This window comes from Lissotriton vulgaris, chromosome 3_2 (genome assembly GCF_964263255.1).
Source record: "Lissotriton vulgaris chromosome 3_2, aLisVul1.2, whole genome shotgun sequence".
NCBI lineage: Eukaryota > Metazoa > Chordata > Amphibia > Caudata > Salamandridae > Lissotriton > Lissotriton vulgaris.
In genome coordinates this window covers 16,625,787-16,650,758 of record NC_141690.1, presented here as the reverse complement: position 1 = coordinate 16,650,758, position 24,972 = coordinate 16,625,787, and the positions used below count along the sequence as shown (strand labels likewise).

Below are 24,972 nucleotides of genomic sequence, written 5' to 3'. Positions count from 1 at the left end.
GAGAATGCAGTGTTCAAATTTTTTGTGTTGGTGTTCCCAAGAAAGCTCCCTCTATGAGAAGCATGATGGCTAAAGTGAAGCACTGGACTCCTCTATGCCTTTCCGCCATCACCTCTCCTGCCCAGAGATCTGCAAAGATTAGGAACAACCAGGCCCCAGGCATCCTAGTGTTTAAGAATTGGACCAGGGTAGTGTGGTACCGGAAAATTCTGGGCACCAGCATCTTTCCTCTGCTCAGGCTACTCTGTTGCAGTAGCAAGATAAAGTTCTGCTCCTAAGCCCTCACACTCTACAACTCCATCCATTGGATTGAGATTGAGTGGCGGTAGTTGACTGCATTCGATTTGCCACCTGAGGGTGTAGGCATCATCCTTGCTGCGAGGCATCCCTCTACAAAGTTTATTTAAGCCGGGGGAAATTTATGGCCACACGAGGAGTCTGCAAGACCGATCCCTTACAAGCCAAATTCTGGGATGTTTATTGGTTATTTTGTCTTTGGCCCAGCAAGGTCCTGCAGTAGGCCCTTTTAAAAGTTCGCATTTTTGCGTTTGTCTGGCTAACCATCCTTGTTTGAATTACCTTTTGTGATGCATTATCTTAAAGGTTGACACATTTCCTCACTAAACTGTTTGTGTTGCCATACTGGGACCTTAACTTGGTCCTGATGTTCACTACCTTTTAGCCAAAACACAGCTGCTCTGTATCTCTTTAGATGCTGAAGACTGTCTTCTTCATTATGATCACTTTTTCTTGGTGCATGAGTACAATCCAATGTATTTCTATACAGCCAGTAATAAATAAAAAAGGCCCAGACAGGGGGAAGCCTGTCGGATCTGGAGGGTTGAGAGGGCTCTTCCACTATGAAGGGGATGGGGGGGAACACGTCCTCCCAGGATAAATCACTATAATGAAAAAGTATCCCACCAAGGTTCAAGGGGGTTTATTTGCATATAATATACTGGACACAGTGTAGAGGGGTCATTGGTCACCCCTTGAACCTCACATCTATAACCCTCACACACCCTAGTGGTGTCATGCTTCATCATCTGGTTCACCCTGACTCCTACAGGTCAGGGTGGACCCGACCGCATTTCAGGGAGCACTTAATAGAAGGGTGACCAGGGGGCTTAACTAGATATTAAAATCCCTCACCTTATCCTCGGTATCCCTTTATTAGTGGAGCTGGTGTGGGAACTAAAACTTTAACGCATGGGTAATGTGGACTATTATGTTTTTATTACCCTTGTTTTTTAACCAACATATTTCAGCCCTACTCTAAGGCCTAACAAGGTCCGGGACTTTCATCAGGGTATCAGAGCAATGCCTCCCTGGTGAATAGTTCAAATTGACACATGGCAAATTAATGTCAGGTAGATGTAAGGGGCAGTAATAGTACTTGCCCGTCAGTAGTCGTTGCTGCACATCACCTAACTTTTTGAGTATTCAGGTGTCTGTAGGAGTCAAGATGAACCCGCTTTGGTTTTCCGAAAGCGATTGAGAACGGAGCTTTTCAGGCTAGAAAATCTGAATTGTCCGCCACTGGGAATATTCCGAACCCAGGGGCAGATCTATATCTTGGGGTTTGAGTTTGACAAAAACATAACTGCTTCCAACTTCTGTCCACATCTTCAGCACTTTTACAGGCAAAGGTTTATGAATAAGCATATCCACTCCTCGTTTCCTATAACTAAGGGGGAAGTTGTCATGGGCTGCATGCCTTTAAACATTGTGTGTGTGAAATACCTTCCTGAACCAATCTGTGTACAACTTCTCACCATCTTCTACAGTCAAATGTGTTTCCTGTAGAAGGGCTATATCTGGGTGTCTAGCTTTCATTGTGCTGATTTCTTCCGGGAAGCAATGGCTGTCAACCATCCTGCTTCTGTGGGCATAGACAGCTAACAAGCCATGCATCTCAGGAATACCCCTAGTTACCAATACATGTCACAAGAAGGCGCTGCCGCAGTGTTGGGAAAGGCAGCAATGACCAAACACTGTCTCGGAAAGGTGAAGCGCAAGTCAGAAGGGAAGCGCTGGGCCTGAGTGCAACCAAACGCTTAGTCTCTCTCAGCAGGCTGCTGCGTGAGGTTGACAGTGAAGCAATGATCCCAGGCACAACTAAGTGCTTGATCCGAAGCAGGGTGAAAGCACATGTTCCTCTCACAAACCGAGCTGGCAATCAGACACCCTGTAATTCTTGTCTACATCCCGTTGCCGGACTCCCGAGTGGCAGAATCCCATGGCAGTGGCAAGAAGGCGAAGTCTTTGATGGCACTGAGACTTCATGATCTGGGGACAAGCCAGAAAGCCCTTTGAGTTACTTTAGGTTAAAACGATTGTAGAGTAGGATCAGTCCTTCTCAATGCAAGAGGCAGCAGGCCAGTACAGCAGTGGCAGTGGACTCCATTTCTTGGCAGAGTCTCCTCAGGACCCAAAAGTGAACTGAGTACATGGTGTCAGAGGCCCAGTACTTATACCCATTTTAGTCTTTGAATTAGGTAAACTTCAAAGAGTCCTTTGAACCTCACAAGGTCCCTGCCTTACCTGACTCCAGTCACACTCACTACAGGTGAGTATACAGCTACTTGTGTCCGCTCCTCCCTCTCACTTTAGGTCGGGGAGACCCAGCAGCCTGGTATTGGGCTAGCAGCATATGTGTTGCACACTTCAGCTCCCTTTGTGTGTGATTGTCTAGAGGGAATGCACAAAGCCCAGCTATCATCCAACCCAGATGTGTAGTCAGACACAGGCAGAGGCACAGAATGGTTGAAGTAAGAAAATGGTAACTTTCTAAAAGGGGGCATTTTCAGACCTGCGATTTAAAAACAAACTTTACCATATGTTGTGTTTTCAAATTGTGAGTCCAGAAACACCAAACTTAATTGTCCTATCTTGTCCCAATGGTAAACTGCACTTATAAATTGCTACAAGGCAGTCCCCATGTTACCCTGTGGGAGGGATGGACCTTGCAGTAGTGAAAAACGAATTTAAGAGTATTTCACTACCAGGACATGTAAAACTTAAAAAAGTGCATGTTCTACTGTTTAAACATACTGCACACTGCCATGTAGCCACCTAGGGCCTACCATAGGGATGATTTACATGTTATGAAAAATATGATTTAGGCTTGTCAAGTAAGTTAACTTGTCAGGTCGAAATGGCAGTTTAACCTGCACACACAGTGGCAGGCCTCAGTCATGTTTTATCAGTTACTGAGTGGCATCAGTGCTGAATGCCTACTAGTAGCATTTAATTTACAGGCCTTGGGCACATATAGTGCACTTTACTTGGAACTTAGATGTAAATTAAATATGCCAATTGGGGATAAACCAATGTTACCACATTTTGAGTACAGAGCATATGCACGTTAGCCCTGGTAAGTGCCCAAAGTCCTATAGCTAACAAAAACAAATTCAACAAAAAGGAGAGGAGGAAGGCAAAAGGTTTGGTGGTGACCCTGCAGATGGGCCATTTGCAACACTCCCCATTCTGGAGAGGAGAGAAGCTGGATCTGGGTGTAGAGTTGCGACACCCAAATCTCTTCGCACTGAGACTAGCTGGAGAGCGAGGCTACTAGGATTGCCTCAAGCAATGTGAATCAAGGGTACATTTGCAGGTAAGTGTAGCATCTTTATTGAAAAACAGAGTGTACCTACTTGGCTATTAGAAATATTATAGAAAAGAACTCTGAGTCTGCTTGAATTGAAATACTCTCAGATGTATTAGCCACACTGAAGGTCGCCTAAGTAACTAGCAAGTAAAAATCTCAGTTGTCCAGCTATTGTTTTCAATGAGTAGTGCTTTTGTTTACTTTATTATTCAGTAACTAGCTCTTAATCGGGAACGTTTAGTGCCCTTTACATCATACCGCAAAGAGAAATTTTAACACGTTGTAAAATCTAAAGTTTATTTGACAGGATTCTTAAATCTCAAGGTACCATTGTACTTTATAGCATTTCAAAAAAAACCGTGTTGTTTGTTTTTCATTCGGTGTCCCTTCTTAGACTCTTGAACTGACGGTGCTGCGAGATGATAGCAAGGACAGAGTTTTATTAAAACGACCATTTGATTTCCACGAACGTGGAGTCATAAAAGTTCTGTAGTTCGCTGTGTTCCGCGACTAAATTGAGATAAATCGCGAAGCCTTTCTACTATGCCTGCTGAAAGCTAAAGTGTGTCGTGTTTGGGCTGGCATGCGTCCCGGGTGCTGCAAGCCATTAGAACTGGACAAGGTCCCAAAAAAGCAAATAATCCTTCTGTTACCTAATGCTTTTGAGTGAGTGTGAATATAGGAGTGAGCAATCGGTTTCTCCATGCAACCAGCCATGGCCACCTTGAATACTTTTTATTTTTTATTTTAGTGTGGGCGTTGTGTGATATTTTGTGTACTCGTTTTTTTATTCCATTCAGCATACTTGCCTTTTCTTAACGACTCATCAGGATTTTATGGGGTGCAGACGCATATCAAATGTAACTGGTATGTTAAGACAAATAAGACCATGAAAAGTCCATATGTCAAGTCAAGTCAATTAATTTATATAGCGCGCTACATACCCAGAGGGTCTCAAGGCGCTTGAGGAAGGGTGGGGAATTACTTGTCGAATATCCAAGATTTAAGTTGCTTTCTGAATGCTGGGTGGTTTTGAGTGAGACGAAGGTGAGTGGGAAGTGAGTTCCAGGTTTTAGCTGCCAGGTAGGAGAAGGATCTTCCTCCCATGGTGGTTTAGTTGATGCGAGGTACAGCAGCAAGGGCTTGGTTGGAGGAGCGTAGCTGGCGGGAGGGGGTGTAGAAGGAAAGTCGTGTGTTGAGGCATTCGGGTCCGAGTTCATAGAGAGCTTTGTGTGCGTGGGTTAGGAGGCGGAATGTTATCCTCTTATTGACGGGGAGCCAGTGGAAGTTTTTCAGGTGACTAGAAATGTTGTCTTTACGCGGGATGTCTAGTATGAGTCTGGCTGATGCGTTCTGGATGCGTTGGAGTTTTTTCTGAAGTTTTGCGGTGGTACCAGCGTATAGGGTGTTGCCGTAGTCCAGGCGGCTCGTGACCAGTGCGTGGGTGACCGTTTTTCTAGTTTCGGTGGGGATCCAGCGAAATGTTTTTTTGAGCATGCGAAGAATGTTGAAGCAAGATGATGAAACGGCGTTGACTTGTCTGTTCATCGAGAGTGTGGAGTCCAGGATGACGCCCAGGTTCCGTGCGTGGTCCGTCGGGATGGGTGCTTTTCCAAGGACATGTGAACACCAAGAGTCATCCCAGGCGGAGGGGGAGGTACCTAAGATAAGGACTTCTGTTTTGTCAGAGTTCAGTTTCAGACGGCTGTGCTTCATCCATTCGGCTACTTCTTTCATCCCTTCATGTAGGTTGGTTTTGGCGGTGTTCGGGTCTTTGGTGAGTGAGAGGATCAGTTGAGTGTCATCAGCGTAGGAGATGATGTTGAGGTTGTGTTGGCGTGCGATGGTTGCGAGGGGGCTCATGTATACGTTGAAGAGGGTGGGGCTGAGTGAGGATCCTTGTGGCACGCCGCAGATGACTTCAGTGGCCTCTGACTTGAATGGTGGAAGGCGGACTCTCTGAGTTCTTCCGGTAAGGAACGAGGTGATCCATTCCAGTGTTTTTCCTTGTATTCCTATGTTTCTGAGGCGTTGTAGGAGGGTGTTATGACAGACTGTGTCGAAGGCTGCGGAGAGGTCAAGGAGGATGAGGGCGACTGTGTCTCCATTGTCCAGTAGAGTTCGAATGTCGTCTGTTGCTGCGATGAGTGCGGTTTCGGTGCTGTGTTTGGCTCGGAAGCCGGACTGTGAGGAGTCGAGGGATTTGTTTGTTTCGAGGAAGGCGGCGAGCTGGTTGTTGACAGCTTTCTCAATGACTTTGGCCGGGAATGGTAGGAGCGATATGGGGCGGTAGTTTTTGAGTTCGGTGGGGTCAGCTGTGGGTTTTTTCAGAAGGGCGCTGAGTTTGGCGTGTTTCCAGCTTTCCGGGAAGGTGGCGGAGTTAAGGGAGCAGTTGATGACGTCTCGGAGGTGAGGTGCTATGATGGAGTCTGCTTTGTTGAAGATATGGTGAGGGCATGGGTCTGTGGGGGATCCCGAGTGAATGGAATTCATCAGGCGGATGGTGTCCTCAGTGGAGATAGGGTTCCAGTCATTGAGGATGTTCAAGGGGGGTGAGGGTATGGCAGAAGGTTGGGAGGGTTGGTCTCCGGGTTGGTTGTTGAAGCTGTTGTGGATGTCTGCGATTTTGTTGTGGAAGAACGAAGCTAGGGAGTCGCAAAGGGTTTGAGAGGGAGTGATGTCGTTGGAGTTGGCAGAGGGGTTGGTAAACTCTTTGACGATGTTAAATAATTCCTTGCTGTTGTGGGCGTTGTTGTCTAGTCGTTCTTTAAGTGCAACTTTCTTGGCAGTCCGGATCAGTTGGTGGTGTGTGCGGGTGGCGTTTTTGAAGGCGTCCTTGGTGCTGGTGTTTGGGTCTTTTTTCCAGGCCTTCTCAAGGGAGCGACAGAGTTTCTTGGATTTTTTAAGATCATCGTTGAACCAGGAAGCGTTTTTGCAGTCTCGTTTAATTTGGCGTTTTTTCAAAGGTGCTAGGTTGTCGGCGCTGTTGGTTAGCCATTGGGTGAGGTTAATGGCTGCTTGGTTGGGGTTCGAAGAGAGGGCAGGGGGGTTTTGAAGAAGCGATGAGGAGATCTGGTCGATGGTGATTTTGTTCCAGTTTCTTCGCAGAGTAGATTGAGGATGGTTGTGGGATGTGGTCTTTTTGTAGACAAAGTGAACGCAGCTGTGGTCCGTCCAATGGAGAGCTGTGGTGTGACTGAAGGAGATATGTTTGCTTGAGGTGAAGATGGGGTCGAGTGTGTGACCTGCGTAGTGAGTGGGGGTGTTAACAAGTTGTTTGAGTCCAAGGTTGGCGAGATTGTCCAGAAGGGTGGTGGCGTTGCTGTCGTTGCTCTTTTCCAGGTGAAAATTGAGGTCTCCCAGTAGAATGTAGTCCTCGGAGGGGAGGGCGTGTGGTGTGATAAAGTCAGTGATGTCATCACTGAATTGTGCACGGGGTCCTGGTGGCCTGTAGAGGAGGGTGCCTCTGAGTGTGGTCTTGGGGTCGGTGTGGATCTGGAAGTGGAGGTGTTCGGCGCTAGCGAGGTTGACGTCTGAGCTGGTTGAGATTCGGATGGAATTCTTATGGACAATGGCGATGCCTCCTCCTGTTTGCTTGGTGCGGTCCTTACGGATGATCTTGTAGCCTTCTCGGATGGCAATGGTGATGTCTGGGGCTGAGGAGGCGTTCATCCATGTTTCTGTTAGGAAGGCGACGTCCGGAGAGATGGTGTCTAGTAAATTCCAAAGTTCGATGGCGTGTCTGTGGACCGAGCGGGTGTTGAGTAGGATGCATTTTAGGTGGTTGGTGTCAGATCTCTGTTTGGTGTTCGTGGATGTGGAGTTGGTCTTGGTGCCGTCGTACTTGCAGGAGTTGCATGTGAAGGGTCCATGGGTGTGTCCAGGAGCGGCTTGGGCGCAGTTAGGGAGGCGGCTGGGATTTAGGGCTAAGAGGGTGGAGGCGTCGTATGTAATGCGGGCGGGATGGGTGGAGCGGGGGCCAGGGGGACAGGCGCTGGGCGCGGTCCAGGCGCGGACGGGAGTAGACGGGCTTACCTTTGGCGCACCTTCGGCGCAACTGGGGCGCGATCGCTGCGCGTGAACGCTGCGCGCTGATGCATTTGTCATATATTGATAGTGAAGGGGGCGGAGCGTGGGAGGGGCAGCAGGGAGGCGGGAGCGAGGTTCAGGGAGGGTCAGGGACGGTCCGAAAATAAACAAAATGGCAGTCTGGTAAACAAACGTTGCGAGCGTCTCAAACAACAAAAGCCACAATGAAAATGGAGCGCTATGCAGGGGCAAGACTATCTCAGGCCAGCAGAGGAAAGCGCTATACCAGGTGAAGCCAGAAAGCGCTGTGCAGGGCAAATTACGAATCAAATCACACTCGAAATGTTATTCTAATAGGCAGCAAGGCACAGCAGTGTCACAAAGCGCGGCGCAGCTTTAAATTCCAAATAAAATGAAATGCGAGGCAGAATTCAGCAGCAATAGGTACGATACCAGGAGAGGAGAGGAGGTGGGGGAGCAACCGTTTCTGGTGTTAGCAGGGTATAGATGTTGTCTTCTCCTCAGGAAGCAGCATTAGGTCACTGCAAGCCCTCTGGTTGGTGAGGAACGATGTTCAAGCAGAAGCTGTGAGCGGAGTCGGAGGTGAAGACGTTGATCCACCTTCTAACATTCCGTTGTCGATTGACGCACTGGGACTATTCTGGTGGAAAACACAGTGTGGTGAATCATCGTAAAGACCAGACTCAATCCTAGAACCAATTTGCGGGGGGACCTGAGAGGATGGAGACCGCAGTTCTTTATTGGAGATCTACTTAGGGGCCTCCTATGAATAGAATCCTTCACCCACTCAGATCCTTTGTGCTTTATGCAAAGTTCCTTGACGCTCTTTCTTAAACCTTTACAGCGATGAAAGCTGAGCACTTTTGCATTAAGAGATGCAACATTCTCAACATATTCATCACTTCTCCAGTTACTTAGGGTTCATTGAGCGTTGATAACTATTAACTTGAAACATTGAATGCTAGGGAATATCAGTTGTGGCAGTGGTAACTGGTTATGGACCAGGCCATACTCTGGAATTGTGGTTCTGCCTGTGGTGGGGGAGGGACATGTTGTGGGACCGGTTAGTAAAAAAAAAAAAAGAAACCAGTCTTGGGAGATTGCAGTCTACCCTGTTGCCTTCCCCTATTCTCCACTCTCTTTCACTGCTCCCACGCAGCCACACTGCATGCCTTCACTTTCCTCAAATCCACTGTACAACTTCATCTGTTCTTCCCTATCGGTGCTTAATGGGTTGTTTTTTTAAATGGGAAGAGTAAGTGTCAAGGCCTTTCTCAGGAGGCCACTGTAGCTTGCACCATCCAGTTACCCTGCCATTGCAGGCAGTGACAGTACCACCACAACAACTAACCATAGCACTCCTACAAATGTGACAATTCACAGTATAAGAATAGCGTGGGTGTCAGGTTATATTCATATTTCTTGTATATTTGATTATTAAACACTGTTGGTGTGCTCACCCCAAAATTAGACAAACAGCACCACTATATGGTGGACTGTCATTTGTGCCATTGTTGATAATTAAGAGCTGGTGCTGAGCATCGAAAACCACTGTCTCAAATTAAGCAATGCTCTCTATTGACAACCTTCCAGATGCATTCCTTCTCTTTCTATTTTCTGTCCTGCACTGTCTCTGCTTTGCCAGATGCTTAAATTCGCCCTTCCTCCAACTTGGTCTTTCTTGTGTCTTCTTGCAGAGCAATTACTCCTGGATACATACCTCGTCTATTGCCTTTTCCCTTTTCTCCTACAGCATCTTTGCTCCTTAGTGTAAGCCCATTTCTCTGTTTTATTCTCTCTCTCTTCTCTCCTACTGTGCCCCACCACTGCTGCAATGGACCTTTCCTCACTCTCTGTCTCTTGCATGAAATTCCCAGTTTCATTCTTTCCAAATCATCAGCTTTTTCTGGCAGGATAGTGCCATGTATGTTGTTTTTCTCAGTTTGTCCAGTGGGTCTGCTGTTCCCTCCTGTACGTGCCTTAGGGGTAAATACAGTGTCAGCTACTATTATTCCTTAGTGGTGGAGATACAACCAAAAACTAAACTCCTATCTAAAAATATTTAAATGACACTTACCTTCTGCTCCGACATCCGTCGCCTTCCTTCTCTCCACCGATCCTAGACCCAACTGCACAGGCTGGTAGATGCAAAATCCCAGCACTTCTCTCATGCTGGGTATAGCATTGGGATTGGTCTGAGCAGCTTTATTTGCCGCTCAGACAGTGTATTGGAGCCTGGGGTGTTTTTCCAACCTGGCTGTGCAACACAGCCAGGTTCAAGAAACTTAAGTGCGCATGTGTGTTTGGCCAGCCTAGGACTGCCGGCCAACAAATATGCGCCCTTAAAAGTGCTCGCCCTCCTCTCCCTGGCATGCCTCTCCAGGATTGCCTGGGCTCGCCCTGCCCCACTGAAAACTCACGTCGTCAGTTGTTAAGCAAAAATAAAATGATAATAAAATTCTTTTATTATAATTTTTTTTCTTCCTCTTTTAGTGGGGGAGCGGCGCTCCTTCACCATTACGGAGGAGCTTCCCCTGCCTAAATAAGATATCCAGACACTAATAGAGGTATTTCCAGATAAGATTTCTGTAATAGAAATAAACTGTGCTTACAATTACTCCCTCCTCTGCTCCATCAGCCTACAAGACTAGAACATGCATAAAGAGCAAACTAATATAATAATAAGTGAGCGTCTAACTCACTGAGCCGTCATTCCATCTTCTAATATATCCTAATTGTTGTACCACACACATTCCTAACCACAATTAAACCCACAATTAGTGGCCTGGTTGTCAAATTCTTATATCCAGCTCCTAAAGTTCACAGTCAGACAACACGTGTAACCTTGATTAACACATCTCATCGAATAGTCTTTTTAATAATAATAATAAGCATTTATTAAGCGCCTGGCTGCACAATACTGTGTGTCCCCGCGCTGACTGCAAATGCCAAAACTACCTAGAGGAAGAGAACAGGAGAACGGGGATTAATTTTTTGGAAATAGGTGAGTTTTGAGTCTGGCTCTGAACCTTGTTTCAGATGGCTCCATACGTAGTTGAATTGGCAGGGCATTCCAGAGCTTAGTGGCCAAGAAGCGGAAGGATTTTCCTCCCATCTTCGCTTTGGTGATGCGGGGGATTTTAAACAGCATCGTGCCCGCTGATCTAAGATTTTTGATTGGCCTGTGGATGGTCAGGAGGCCTCTTAGATAGCTGGGGCCTTTGTTTTGGGCAATGCGATGTGTATAGCAGAGAGTTTTGAATATTATTCTTTCTTTAACAGGGAGCCAGTGAAGCTTGGCAAGTGCATTTTTTGCCGATGCTCTACGGGGGAGACCAAGCACCAGTCGTGCTGCAGAATTTTGTATGCATTGCAGCTGGTGCAAACTCTTTTGATTAAGACCCAGTAAAAGAACATTACCATAGTCTAGATGGGGAGATATTAGAGCATGAACTATAGTTTTTCTTGCTTCAATTGGGAGTAGGTCAAGTACTTTGCGCAGTACTTTAAGGGTGCTGTAGCATTTACTTGTTACTTTATTTACCTGGGCTCTACCTGAGAGATTAGGGTCAAGCATGACACCGAGGTTCTTCACCTTCTCTGCAGGCACAGGAAGTTCTCCCAATTCGCTAGGCCACCAGGCGTGTGACCAGATGGAAGGGTTCTTCCCTACAATCAGTACCTCCGTTTTATCTCCGTTCAGACGGAGACAGTTGGCGTTCATCCATGTCGCTATCTCTAGCATACAGTTTGAGAAGTTGGAGGCTAGGTCTCTACTGTCTGGTGTTATTTTGAACACCAACTGGGTGTCGTCAGCATAGCTGACAATGCCCACCCCAAATTCCTCTACAATGTGAGCCAGGGGTTCCATGTATATGTTAAATAAGGTAGGGCTCAGACTTGAGCCCTGTGGAACCCCATGGCTAACACTGCGAGGAGATGACTTGAAGGGGGGGCAGTGAAGTCGGAAAGTCCTGTCAGAGAGGTATGACTGGAACCATTTGAGAGCAGAGTCTTTAACTCCCATGTCTGAGAGTCGAGACAGCAGCGTGGTGTGCAGCACGGTGTCAAATGCTGCACTTAGGTCCAATAGGACCAATGCTGCTGTCTCTCCCTCATCCACCAGTTTCCGGATCTGCTCGGTGGAGAATAGAACGGCAGATTCCGTTGAATGACCTGCTCTAAACCCTGATTGGGAGGGGTGGAGGAGAGATTCTTTCTCCAAAAACTCCATGAGTTGGAGATTGGCTACCTTTTCTATGATCTTAGCATAGATCCGACCAAAATACCTTTCCCTTCATGAATACAGCTCATCTTTCCACAATAGTAGCCCACTTAACCCCAGTCATCAACAACTCTGGGCAGGGTGTTGACTGACTACAGGATATATGTGAGCTATCATGGCCACCCTCCTCTCCCCTAAACAGTCACAGGGAGGGGTGTGGCACCGCTCCCACTATCCGTGTAGGAGTTGCAACACTTCACGAACAACAAGACAAGTGTCTCTGTTACATTGTGTATTTAATAGTGGAAAAAAAGCAGTACAACGTCTGCATTTTTAGCCCCTTCATCTTAAATGCTAAAATATTCCCTACAATGAAAACGAATACATTGCAATACTTTTCCCACCCCATATATCAATCCACACTTGTGTTAGTTTCATCAGCATTGTTTCGCCCCTTAGCTGCTGATGCTTTTTCTGAACCTATTGCTGAGTTCTCATTTATTTTTTATGTGTGCAGTACTTTAAACGGAAGCCTTCAGAACTTTATTCGGCAACAGGTGTCTTTGCCAAAGGTATGTCTGTACTAATGGATACTTATAATTGAAGGTTCCTCACATTTAGGATATTTTCCAGGTGCCACACTGGATCTGGAAGATTTTACAGCAGTGCTCCGGTGCGCCACTAGGTGGTGCCCAGCTCTGTATTGCCCTCATTCTGCCCTAAAAGTGTTGGCGCGGAGCAGCATACAAGTACACCAGCACATCAATGTTAGTTCCTTTCTTCCCATTTCTGGATCCGGAGCTCTGCTCCCTTTTTCATCAGTAGACAATTTTCTTCAAATTGAATTCCAGTATTCAGAGGGATGTTGTCCTCAGCAAAAAGTACAGGCTTCAAACTATGCAGTAACTCTCTGAAATAGATGCTTATAAGGGACTCGCTCGAGGTGTACCTTTGGTGGTTGGGCTCCGTGCATGACTCCAAGTAATGTGAGGACGCGCCCTGTTGAACCTGAGGAGAATACAGGTCAATGAAGCAAAGCTATAAATCTAATAACAAAAAGAAGGCATAGACATCCTGTTAGCCCACTCCTGCTTCAAGTCGAGTGTAGACCTGTTCCTGCTCCCTGGACCGCTTTTGCGTCAGGTTGTCTTCGTGGTCAGAGTCTTCCAGTAAGTCAAAGTCGAAGTCGAAGAAGTATAAAAAGTCAAGGTGGAACACAACCCCATCACGCCACTCTCTGTGTAAGGAGAAGTTGTGAGGTTGTCAAAGCACCAGTCGATCTCCCTCCCAATCCTGGATTGAGGAGCTGATTCTGCAACTGGTCCTGATGTATACCAAATGTCCTTGGCAGTTGGTGATGCCGTTGCCTGTCAAGGTCTTTGAAGAGGCCATGCTATACTTTTGGCAAGCTTTTGCCCCTCCTCTGCTACACTAAGCAGCGATAAGGACCTCCAGGGATCTCCAGCATAGTTTCCGCCAGCAGTTCTGTTCTCTGCACCATCTGGGCCCCTAGAAGCCACCTCTGGTTCCATACTGACTCTGGTGCAGATTTTCATTTTGAGTCCACAACCTATGCCAAGCCCTTTCATCAACATCTAAATCTCAATGGCACCAGAGAAGGCTATGGTTCTGACTCCTATGCCTGACCCTGAGTCAAATCTGTCTCATGCACCTACTTGACAACAGCAAACCGGGTCCCCGTACAGTCTAACTCAGATAATTCACTCCCCCTAGTGTCGTCATCAGTTTCGTCCAAAATGCTACTCCAGAGGATTGGTATACAGACAACCCAGGCTCCCCGACAACACACACACACTCCAGTCCTTTTGTGGCTGGAGACAGGGATCAAGCAGACATCGCACAAGTCACCAGTGACACTGTTCTTTTCATTCTGAGAGGCTCCATCACCTTTTTGGTTCTGATTCTGACCAGAGTTTGGCACACACAGCATCCTGCTCAGTGGCAGCTGGCACGGACTTGGGGTGCTGAGGCTGGACAGGGTGGGATGGGAGTGGAGTAAAGGGCTCTAAAAAACATTTAAAAAAAAATATACTTACCTTTTGCCGCGTCTCTCCTCCACGTCAGGCCGAAGTCTGAAAACAGGAAGCACATCCAGGCTCCCTCGAGCCAATCACAGTGCTGCGATGCAGCATTGTAATTGATCTGAGCACTGTAGTTTGGCACTCAGCTGGGGACTGGGGGCCTAGCCATGTTCTCCACCCAGGCTGCAATGCAGCCTGGGTGGAGAACATGCTAAGTGTGCATGATTGGTTGGCCGAAACTCTTGAGCTAGCCAAAGCATTATGCGAACTTCAGTGGGCCCACCACTCCTCCCGCTGCTCTGTGAACAGAGCAGCCATGCCTGCCAAGCAACCATAGAAGGAGAGTAAAATGATAATAACATCAAGTTATCATTTTTAATGTCCTTTCTATCACTGCCTCAAAACAGTGGGGCAACGCTCCTCTACTTTAGTTATTGTTCCTGCTCCTGAGAATGTAGTGGTTCAGGCTTCTACCAGCAAGGTGAATTCTAATCCATTCCACACGACTGCGGTAGACTACGGTACCTGGAGACTATCTACCCTATAGCAATCGTTTTGCACCTTTGGCAGGCCTCACTCAGGTTTTGGACCCCTCCAATAGATGCCCTCACACAGTCCAAGTACCTTCTTTGCCCGTTTGTTACTGTACTAGCCAGTCCGAATGCATATCACTTATTACTGACCTAAGGACCGAGGTCCTTGAGCTGAAATCAATGATTCAGAGTATGTCAGCCACTCCGAACCAACTTTCAGCTTTAGAGGGCCTAATTCCAACATGCTTATGTACCAACCCCTGTCTTGTCTACTCGCAACACCTCAATCCGACCCCCTTCCCATCAAGCTCTTGAGACCAGATTATTTGCAACTAAATCATGCAACCAAGGAGGTCCGTTTCAGGAATACAGGCACTTTGGGCCTCTGGCCATTACTAGACCTAATAGTCTAATAGTTAAGCCCACCAAAACCCTGCTTGCCAACTCTTATTTAATTCAGGCCACAACAGCCTGTACATCTAACTATAGGGTTCACCCAGGCTGTGAACCCAAGTCTCTTCAGCCTTTCAGCAACAAGCAACGTATTTCTGCTAATTCTATAGCGATGATCAGCGTTCCAAAACTGCCCTCTGACTCGGGTCCCGAAGAGGAAGATGTTCTTAAAAATAAAGTGGTCCACTGATCAGACATGTCAGGGGTTGTCATACTTAATTTGTTTCAACATTATCAGTGCTAAAAGGTAGCCCACATCTCACCCCAAACATGAAGTGATTGAACGGACCTTTAGTGATAAAACAATAGGTGAGGACTTGGTGGCCCTCAACATCAGATCTTGTCCCTCAATCCATTCAAACATACAGTTCGAGCCCCAAATATTGTTTTACCTATTAGACGGCCTGCTCTTCCAAGCAACTCACGTCTGAGTGACATTGATTGATTCTTGGGTTCACCTCATACCCCCACATGTGAGTCCCATTCACAATCATCAGACTTATCCATTGTTGACAGGTCAGCTTCTGGTACTGCAGTGAAAAAATCTTCCCTAGAGGTTTGGCCTTACTCTTTGTAGTCTCCTGGCCTCTGGGTTTTACAGCACCCCAGCCCTCTTGATATTTCCACCAGCACCTCTGACATGATGCTGGTTCAATTTAAACCTCCTCACAAAATTTCTCCTGGTCTAGCCTTTTCTGTACAACCGCCTTCTGTGTTAAAACTCGTGTCCTGGAACATGGCTGGCCTAAAGATCATGACACCCTTACCCGATTCGAATGCATATATTAAAGGGCATGGCATTTGTCTGTTCCAGAAGACATGGTTTAAATTTGGCTATCTTAAGCATTACATCCCTGCCAAGCCTAATCTTCATGGGAGAGCATCAGTAGGCTTAACCACGTGGGTCCGTGTTTCCCTTAATTGCAAAATGTGCCCACTTAAGATTGATTGTCTGGACATTCTGGGCATTTTGCTAACCAATACCAAAGGTCTCAGGGTATCTGTTATTAACATATATTCCAGAGGGATGTTCTAATCCTTGAGGATTATTTGAACTGGTCCCCACCACAAAATCTCCATATTATCTTGGGTGACTTCAATAACCCATTTGAGCTTTTGGATAGAGATGATGTCCAACTACCACTAGAAGAGGAAGAAATTTGGGATGTTACATCATCTGGATATTTGGACATAAATAGGAGCACCCAGGTTACTATCTAACTAAAGGCAATTACCATTGAATATTGGCTTAGGGCAACTAATGGTTGAACTAGAGCTAAACCACATGAACTGCATGGACTACATTCTAGTTGATTTGAGGTTGTGGTCAGTGGTTGATGATATGACTATTATTGAAAAGACGGAGAGTGACCACAATCCTATCTCTCTTACTGCGTTAGATCTCTGTGGTAGCCATCCTCCGGTCCACATTCCCTCTTTTCACTCTAGGGATGTAGAGCTTACAGCTAATATGCAGCACCTTAAATGGCACGAAGTAGCAGCCCGTCCAGATAGTATTTCAGTCATAAGTCAGGACCTCTAACTTGCCCTTAGAGTGATTGATGGTAGTCTCCTCACAACCCAGCTATGATCCCCACTGCTGGCTTGCATGCAGCTTTTTTGACCACATCCTGACCTCCTTCAGAATCACCGGGGGCACTCATCAAAAAACAGACCGCCATCTCAGCCTGGGAGGGTTGTGCCCTCAAGCACTCCCAGACCCTGGCTATAAAACTAGGGATGTTGCATCTATTCCTCTCATAAGAAAAAGTTACCAAGTGGCCATAGGTACTGCTAAACAAAAGAGCATGGGACGAACTGAGATGGTCAGATCTTAAAGATGCCTGCTCAGACAAGGACTGTGTCAAATTCTGGTCACCTGTCCCTAGGGGTGTTAATCCATCTGCACTTGAACTCACTAACTATGCTTCCCATTCAGACTGGTATGATTATTTTAAGAACCTTTACCATGATGCCTCGATGGACGCATCTGTGGAAGACCTGTTGGTTAGCTTTCGTTCAAGCATTTCCACCCCAATGTTTAATATTTCTGACATCGTGGAATCTTTCAAAGCCATTACCAATCGCAGGGCAGCTGGCCCTGATGGCATACCAGCTGATGTATTTAAATTTGATATTGCTGCCGCGTCCAAATATTACTTCACCTTGCCAATGCTGTAGCAGAGGGTGTACCCATTCCTGACTCATGGAAGGGTGCTGCGGTCCTTCCAATTCACCAAAAAGGTGATAGGGCTTAACCAGACAACTATAGACCCATCAACCCTATGACTGCATCCCAAAAATAATTTGCTGCTGTGCCCTTTTTAAGATGCAGGATTGGATCTCTGTGGCGAATGTCCTTAGTCCATTCCAAGCAGGGTTATGCCAGTAAGTTTCGCCAATAGACCTGGCTTTTTGTTTTCTACTCATCTATAGGAAGACAATGGTGATCAGCAAGTGCAACCTTTACGTTGCCTTTGTCGATCTCAAATCCACGTTTGACTTAGTCCCTCTTTGTAATCTCTGGCAGACCCTCAGTGAAATTGACATGCCATCTGGTATATTATCTTTAGTCGTTTGCCTGCACAAGGATAAATATGCCAGAATTTGCTAGGGTGCTCCTGACTAGCTGACCATGAGAGGTCTGGTCTCTAAAGGTGTTCAGCATGGCTGTGTATAGGCTCTGACATTGTTCCTGTTGTATATTAATGGTATAGCGCTATATTTGTCCCAGATCAGCACCTATGCCTCCTCTCTTCCAAACACTAGAACCCCTATTCTCTTATTCTCTGATGACACACTTTTGATTTTCAAAACCCCGAATGGACTACAGAAACTTCTGACTCGTTTTGACAAGCTTTTGTCTAGCCCGGGGCTTGGAAATCAATAAGTCGAAGACAATACTAATGCATTTTAATCCCTATAAATCTTTTAAAGGGTGTCTCACTTTAGGTGGTGTTCCACTAGAGAGGGTGAGTTCATTTGCATACTTAGGTGTAACCTTCACATCAGATATGTCACCAAGGCTACTCTTAAACATCGACAGTTGGCGAGAGTAATCCTTAAAGAGCACAATGGTTCCAAACCGATAGCAACTGTCCTACCGATCTATAAAGCAAAGGCCTTAGGCTCTTCCCTTTATGGGGCAGAACTTTGAGGCTTTTCCAATATCAATAATTTGGTTGCTTCTGAAAACAACTGTATGTAAGCAGTCACTCTCTTGCGCCCCAGCATCCCCTTGTGCGAGCAACAATGGACAGGAAATTATATTTCCAGTTTAGTGTGGGAGTACAGCCACTGAGGAACTTTACCTCCAAATGGTCTTCCCTATCATCCTCTATTTGTCCCGGGTGCCCCCATCTGGCGGAAACACTTCCTCATGTTTTCTACGCATGTCTAGCCTATGCGCTCCCTCATTCTTTTTGATTTACACCTGTGTGCAACTAGCTTGATACTCACAGCCACTCCATTGCTTTGAGTATTCTTAGATCTGACTTCAGTTCCTTATTTGCTTGTGCGGTCACCAAGTTTTTAGGGGGCATGTGGCTGTTAAGAGGGACATTTCTTATTCCCAAGTTGAGTAAGGATGGCTTTTGATTAATTCTTTTAGTTCTGTTTGCATCCTGGTGTATATTTTTATTATTTGGGGCACATGATTATGTACAGAATCTGCTTTTATTGCTGTTTTTATAGGACTACATTAGATTGTATCAATTTGTGTGCATGTATGTATTCCTATTGGAAGGCAGAACAATTAAAAATAAGGATTGGATAAATAAAAAGACATGGTCAGATTGAAATAATGTGCCAGGTTGGCAATATTATATCTGCACGAACATCCTACTTGGGTCAAATAATTTTGAACTACAAGGACCAGAATCCTTGTTAACATGTGACAGGAAATAGGAAAAAAAAGACTTTTAAATTCACATGGGGTGGGGCAACCCGTTGATCGTGAGCAAGGTAGCGATACACCGAAACGCGTAGATCTATTGCGCTACATGCCCTGTAATCAAGGAAAATAAAGGAGATTGCAAACACTACAACTGGTTGTGCGACCCGTTTTTCCCCTCTCGGGGGAAGTTGGTGAATATATATATATATATATGCTGCAAGAACTAGTCTCAGTCTCCAAACGAAACCAACAGCCAAACAAGCAAAGACGAGGTAGACCCGATTCTGTGCTTCTTCTTTTTTATTTAATTTTAAAGTGCAACCACATCAGCCACGACGCGTTTCGGCAGATCCCTGCCTTGATCACATGACAACAGTGTCGTGGGATGCACCTCCTTTTAAAGTGCAAGTGCATGAATGGACATAGAAAATATACTATTTACAGCTTTCTTTCGTTATTTTCTTAGTGTGGTACGTAAAATACAGAAAATATTTGTAAAATACATTTACTGAAAGTTATATATGAGGGTTCAGTCTCAAAAAGTGTTTCGGTATAATACAATAAGTTATTGTTAGCTGTATTCCAAATGTCCATTCAATGAATACTATAGTGCATCACCGTGAATCTAAATAAAGAAAATTGAAACTAAAACATTTTTCAAAACGTGATAGAAAAAAACCTCTTTTTTCCAATAGACAAAAATGATAACCTATGTGAACAAAAAAAGTATTATTGTGTTTACACGCACAGGTACCTTACCAAAAAACAATTCGAAAAACAATTTCTATTCTTCTTAAAGATAAATACAAGGGAAATTTTTTTACACATATCTCTATTTCGTAAGGGGTTCTTCCAAATAAATGCAACTAATTATAACTGTCTAAACGAGTGATTCCCACGATTGACCAACCTCTACCAAAATTGATGGATAATTGTTGTTGTTCAATCCACTCTTAGCTCGATTAAAATTGCATAAATAGTTAAAAACCCTTTTGAAGTATCAAAAATATATATATAAATATTTATCTTTATCACCTTGTAAAATCCATTATTTACAATACAAAACAAGTTCATGAGGTATTTACATCTCGAAAGTAATGGATAATTCAAACTATACATCCTATTGCATTGGACTGATGAAGACTGTACAAACTATATGGTACATGATATGAGCATTCACTTCCCGACACTTATTCTAAAAATGTGTATAGATCTTCAGTCATATTGAGACCTTTTGGCTGCTTAGTATCTAAGGTCAAGATATAATGTGTCTCAAGCCTTCGCAGCATGCCTTCCCTATCCCCTCCTCTTCTCTGCGCGGGGACTGCGTCTATGATGTAATATCTTAGATCTTTTAGATTTCCACCATGGACTTCATGGAAGTGTCTCGCCACGGGGTAATTAGGGTCGTTGTTGGTGATCGCCCTGATATGTTGCAAGATCCTCTTGTGGCTGGGAAGCTTGGTACTGCCTACATACTTTGTTACAAGTGCACTCTAGTATGTATACCACAAATTCACTTTTACATGTTAGGTGAAACTTAATGTTTTGTGGTTTAGAGCTGAAAGCTGTTAAATAGGAAGTTTTGTTCACCCCAAATGAACAAGCTTTGCAGCTGGAGCACTTGTAAAATCCTTTACGCGCTAGGGACAAGCCTGTGTTGTCCTTGTATTCTGGACTGCTTCTTACCAGCACATCCCCCATTGATGTTGCTTTTCTATAAGTGATTGAAGGGTATTCAGGAAGGGAGTCTCCTATTACTGGATCCTCCTTTACAAGATGCCAGTTGCGTTGGATGATTTTACGCAGTTCCCTATGCTGACGGTTGTAGCTCATGATTAATCTGGGTGCCTCTTCAGATATTGTTGTGCTACTAGTGTTTTCTAGTGTGGGGATTTCTGCGTTTTGTAAAAGTTCCTCTCTAGATTTTAATCTAGATTTGGCCATTGCCGCATCAATTGTTTTGGCGCTATAGCCTCTTTCCAGGAACCTACACTTGCTCTCTTGTTGATGTCTCCTGAATTCCCCTTCATCGCTGCATATTCTACGTAACCGCAGCATTTCCCCATAGGGGATGCTGTGGATTAGATGGCTGGGATGTGCACTACTAGCGTGTAACAGGGTGTTCCCTGCAGTCTGCTTTCTGTACAAAGTGGTCTTTATCTTGCCTTCATCTGTTTTGACTAGAACATCAAGGAAGGAAACTTGGCTATCACTTATGTCAGATGTAAAGCATAAGTTAATATCATTAACATTGATGTTGTCTATGAAATTCTGTGCCTCCTCTTTGCTGCCTTTCCACACAATGATCAAGTCATCAATGTACCGTAGGTAGGATACTATGTTGTTCATGCAGATGTCCCGGTATTTCTCCCTAAGGACCAGCTCCTCCCACCAGCCCATAAACAAACAGGCATAACTGGGGGAGAAGCTGGCCCCCATGGCGACACCCTGAACCTGACGGTACATTTGTTTATTAAAGAGGAAGAAATTGTGTTCTAAACAAAATAGAAGCATATCAATCAACATTTTGTTGTGCATTGTAAATTCAATAGGTCTTTTGGATAGGAAGTATTGAACAGCCTTCACTCCATCCCTGTTGCGGATACACGTATATAGTGAGGAAACATCTAGGGTTATTAGATGATACCCTGTTTCCCTTTTGACCTTGGCTATTTTTGATAGAAAATCCCCCGTGTCTTTCACATATGACTCTAGTTTGAGGACATGTTCTTGTAAAAAGAAGTCTATATACTGTGAGAGATTTTCCAGGGGTCCATCACATGCCGTGATGATCGGTCTTCCTGGAGGTGTTTCCCTATTCTTGTGTATCTTAGCTATGAAGTAAATCACTGGCGTACGAGGATGTTCTTTCTTTAGGAATTTAAACTCCTCCATGTTTAAAAGTCCTAAACTTTTCCATGACAGTAGTTTACTACCCAATTCATCTTGCATCTGTTTGTATTTGATGGGTGAGCTGTGGTGGTAACATTGGACATCGCTGAGCTGTTTATTTGCTTCAGTGAGATATTGTGAAAGGGGCCATAACACGATGTTTCCTCCCTTATCCGAATTTCTTATTACCACTTGGTTCTCATTCTTTAGTTTTTCCATTAAATTGTCATATTGAATTTGTTCCTTTGTTCTTCTTTTCTTGGTCATTTGAATTTTAGTGTGTAGTTTCTTAACTTGCGCAACCACAGTGTCATTGAAAACATCTATTGAGTCTTTGGTTGTAATAGGTACAAACTTGGATTTTCTTTTGAAAGGTGTTTCCGGTTTTTTGTTTGCCAGACTCCTTGTTTGTTGGGAACTGAGGACAGGAAAATCCTGTGAGCATTCCACATTCTGTGACTCCATGTTGTTTTGGGAACTGTTTCGAGTATTTATTATCCCTTGGACAGATGTTAGCAGCTCATAGTCTTCCGCTGCCAGATTTATAATGTCTGCCTGTGGATCCTCTTGTGTACTCTTGTTTTTTGATTTATTTGTTGGTTGTATCTTGTGAAATTTTCGAAGTTTTAATTTTCGTATGAACTGGAACACATCCGCCCTGGTTTTGGTGTAGTGAAAATTGCTTTCAGGGCAGTACGATAGTCCTAACGACAGCAACTGTTTCTCCGCTGTTGTCAAGTCGATGTTCGCTAAGTTTATTATCGTGTTTGAATCTGTGTACGTTGCTTGTGTTCATATATATATATATATATATTACCTACTGGCGGTCGCCAGTAGGTATATATAGTTAGGATTTTTTCTCTATGGGATTTTTGAAAATTCTATGTCTAATAACTTTGGCGTTTGTGGACGGAATTGGCTGAAACTTTCAGGAAAATGGCACATTTTGTTTCTGAGCAGCCCCTGAAAATTTGGGGGGGTTTCATCAAGGGGGGGCCGAGAAAAAAGGGGGGTCCCAAAACGCATTTTTCCCATGTTAATTTCCATAGGGCGGTTGGCCTCACTTTTAGCTCGAACGGCTGAATGGATTTGCACGAAACTTGGCAAAATTGTAGGGACTGTTAGCCCGATGTGCCTTTGCTAGGTCTCAATATATGTGCTCCAGTGGATTTTGAGTAATTTAGGTTCAAAAAAAGATATATATCTGGGCGGAGCCTAACCACACATCTGATCTGATTGGCTGTCAGCACTTCATCCAAGAAGTGTTGGCAGCCATCTTGGGACCAATATACATGATAGCACCTCATTAAAAAGCATTGTAGTTAATAGAGGGTTTTAGGACTTTAGTTACATTATAAATCATTTGTTGATGGTACCATACTCGTTTTAGGAATTGTGGTGGGTTCTAAGGTGATTTTACCATGTGAAAAAACCTTCTGCTGTGATATCATGAATATTGTTTGAAAGAAAACTAATATCTCATGATTTTCCCACAGTGGTTTGGAAGGGGACCATATATAGTTAGGAATTAGCATTTACAAAACCTTGAAAATTCACTGAAAAAACCATAGGTTATAGACCATATATAGTTAGGAATTCGCATTTACAAAACCTTATTTTACTCACACAAAACCATTGAAATTCCATATATAGTTAGTTGCACTAACTATATATCGCGCACCCGCAATCCACTGCTGATGATGTCACATATTACATCATTCATGACATGGTCAGTGACATCACTGATGACATCACTGATGACATCACTGATGACAACATCCAGTGACTGTATGTTTCTGTAAAGTTAAAATATGTCTTACATATTGAAGAATGAGTGGATGTATAAGTGTCTGGATGAAGGATTTAGTAGGTGCATGACTGACTGTATGAGTGAGTGATTAAATGTGTCTCACTGAGTGCATGGGTTAGTGACTAAACTGTCTTAATTTGTGCATCATTATGTCTGTTGTTCTGTAAACTGTTGCATGTGTTGATAAGTAGCTATATGAGTAACTATATGGGTTATTGATTGGTTGCCCAAGTATTTGTATGGGAGACTGAGTGTGTGTGGGGGTGGCTGGGAGGTGTATGACTCTGTGCATAGATGTGTGAGCAGTTGATTCACTAGATGTATGGTTTCAAAAGTGCATGTGGAAACAGCTGTATGGGCGGTTGACTGTGTGCATGAGTGTATTGGTGAGTGAATGGATATCTCAGTGCTACATGTCAAAGTAAGTACATATGTAAAACACAGTACATGTGAGAGTTGACATATATAAATAACTGTGCATAAGAGCCAGTGAATGTGTGAGTGGCTGTATGGATCATTGTGAACTTGTATCAGGGATTGTATAAGAGAGTAAATATGTGTTAGTATATGTTTGAATAAGTAAAGTTTGTATAACTGTATAGTTGAGGAAATGGAGGTGTGATTGATTCTTTGCATGACTGACTAGGTGTGTGAGTAACTCCATGGATGAGTGACAGTCTGTGAGTGTCTGTTTACACTGATTGTATCTAAGGTTATATTAGAGTCTGAAGAGGTTCATCGTATTATCACATGAATGATATCATCAGTCATGTGATCAGTAATGTCAAATGAGATGTCATCAGTGATGTCATCAGTGATGTCATTTGAGATGTCATCAGTGATGTCATTTGAGATGTCATCAGTGATGTCATCAGTGATGTCACTGACCATGTCATGAATGATGTAATATGTGACATCATCAGCAGTGGATTGCGGGTGCGCGATATATAGTTAGTGCAACTAACTATATATGGAATTTCAATGGTTTTGTGTGAGTAAAATAAGGTTTTGTAAATGCGAATTCCTAACTATATATGGTCTATAACCTATGGTTTTTTCAGTGAATTTTCAAGGTTTTGTAAATGCTAATTCCTAACTATATATGGTCTATAACCTATGGTTTTTTCAGTGAATATATATATATATATATATATATATATATGTTCTGCTCAAGGTTTCCACCAGAATTACTATAGAAACCACGCACTCCGGGGGTAGTTCTTGGATATTTATTTCAATATTTGCAACAGACTCGTTTCGGTGCTCCGCCTTCCTCAATGTTACCTGCAGGGGATTGAGCGCGAATATATATATATATATATATGTATTCTACGTGTACTTTTATGGCACTAGTGGCTAAAATACAGTTAATTTTACTTGACTGTTGAAGGTGGGCTCACCAGTCAGTTGAAGACCTCTTCCAGAAGATTATGAATCTCCTGACATTGGGATCTTGGTC

General features: G+C 44.2%; 1 protein-coding gene across 6 annotated transcripts in view; it reads left to right on the top strand.

Annotated features, from left to right (window-relative positions):
• The window catches only part of TBC1D1 (TBC1 domain family member 1), a 1,125,494-nt gene that overhangs the window by 1,041,629 nt on the left and 58,893 nt on the right, over positions 1-24,972 (top strand). The window lies entirely within an intron of this gene.